The sequence below is a fragment of the Grammomys surdaster genome, unplaced genomic scaffold, assembly GCF_004785775.1.
Source record: "Grammomys surdaster isolate TR1022 unplaced genomic scaffold, NIH_TR_1.0 126398, whole genome shotgun sequence".
In the NCBI taxonomy this organism is placed as follows: domain Eukaryota; kingdom Metazoa; phylum Chordata; class Mammalia; order Rodentia; family Muridae; genus Grammomys; species Grammomys surdaster.
The window spans coordinates 1,604,050-1,606,000 of NW_021621192.1; the positions used below are offsets into that span (position 1 = coordinate 1,604,050).

Sequence of the window (1,951 nt, forward strand, 5' to 3'; positions counted from 1 at the left end):
AAAAAAAAAAAGAAATGGCCAGCCTCCTTAATCAGCAGGGAAATGCAAATCAAAACTACTTTGAGATTTCATCTTGCATCAGAATGTTTAAGATCAATAAAACAAATTAACATCGTTGTTCTATGCTGTAGAAAATGTGGAGCAAGGGGAACACTTCTTCATTGCTGGTGGGAGTGCAAACTTTTACAGTCAGTACAGAAATCAGTGTTGTACCTGCCCCGGAGGCTTTGTTGTGGCTGCTGTGTCGCATGTGCGTCAGTAGGTGGCAGACAGGAGAGAGGCTATGTCTACACTTAGTGTTCTGACCTGTGAACTTCTGAGTGGTTAGTAGCTTAACGTTCCCTGAAAAAAAAAGCAAGCCAGAGACAACCACCAGCCCCCGTGTTGTGCAGGCCAGTATGGGCTCCAAGGGTGAGAGGCAAGCTGGAGACTAGAAGAACCATTTCTGGAACCTCAGTCCCTGGGCAGGAGTGAGCCCCGGACATGGGCCCCGAAATGACGCCTTGCCTGGTGCCATATTGTACAAGCAGGGCATAGCACCCCTGAGATCACTCCTGAGATGACCCCAGACATTCAGAGATCCTGCCTAGCACTAAAAGGAGCGCAAGTAGAAATAAAACAGAAAGAAACAGAAGTACATGGGCACAATGAAGAGAGACAGAACTGAAGATTCAAAGTTAGTGAGGATAGCCTGATGTGAGTAGCTGGTGATGCTGCCTGGTGGGATCCTGGCCTATGTTGTCACCAGGAGCCACATGTGGGTCCATGGCCTTGCAGCAGCACGGGTCTGTTACCACCAAAGGCCAGGAAGACGTTCCTGGTTTTGACTGCTGCCCAGAGAACACACTAATGTCTGAGAACTGTGTAGAACTGTCCCCACGCCTCACCTGGGCATCCTGGGAGATCTAGCTCTGGGAGTGTGATAGCAGGAGAGCTAATCCTGCTGGCAGCTAGCTGTGATGGGGAAAGGAGAGAACGCCCCGCTCACCTCCACACGTACATTGTGGGAGTTGCAGGTAGCCATCCCCGAAGGTGTGAGTGTGAGAGAGCTGGCCCTGCCACTCATCTCCTGCATGGTGGCATGGATGTGGGAGAGATACCGTCCTCCTTCCTTGCCACCTGTGGTCGTGAGAGCAGGAGTGTTGGCCCTGTCCCTCACCAGATGAAGTGCACTCTAAAGAGCAGGCCGTGTACTTTGCTAGGCCACACAGAAGAGCTGGGCCAAGGCAGTCAGCATGGAAGAGCTGGCCCTGCAACTTGTCTACCATGTGGCAGCATGGGCAAGGGAAAGATATATCATCCCCCACTCTCACCCCTTTCCATTTACAGCAGGCAGGAGAGCTGGTCCTGGGGTCATGAAAGCAGGAGAACTGCCCCTCACCTGCTGCAGCACTCTGGAGAGCAGGCCCTGCACCGCGTACCTTAACTGGGCAGTACAGTAGAGCTGGCCCTGGATAAGGAGGCTGCAGGTGAGCTATCCTGAAAGGCATGAGTGGAAAAGAGCTGGCCCTGCCTCTGTGTGCTTTGTGGTGGCACAGATGACAGACAGATGCCCTCTATCCCTCCCTTTTCCCTTGCCATCTATGGCAAGTAGGAGATCTGGCCCTGGGTTCATGAGAATGGGACATCTGGCCCTGTCCCTCACTGGCTGCAACACGTGGGAGAGTGAGTCTTACACCTTGCCTGGGTATCAGGGTAGAGCTGACCCTGTTTGCAAGGGGTTGCTGGTGAGCCAGCCCTATGGTCATGAAAGTAGAACAGCCAGCAGCTGACCAGCTCAGATACTTCTCAGGGCCAGATCTAAGGCTTTGAATTGCCTCAGTCCAACATCTACCCCATTGATGACTTGCTGGAGTACATGAAAAAGTCAGTCCTAACATCCAAAACTACAGTATCTCCATGACACAGGGCAATAACAGAATTTCTGAGTGGAGTCCTGGGGAGGTTCTAG

The 1,951-nt window shown here is 52.1% G+C and overlaps 1 non-coding gene across 1 annotated transcript; it reads left to right on the forward strand.

Moving 5' to 3' along the window:
- Window positions 1-212: 212 nt before the first annotated feature.
- LOC114614697 lies at window positions 213-340 on the forward strand. Its single transcript, XR_003710369.1, has one exon. It is a non-coding gene; the product is annotated as a small nucleolar RNA SNORA17 (small nucleolar RNA).
- Window positions 341-1,951: the final 1,611 nt, after the last annotated feature.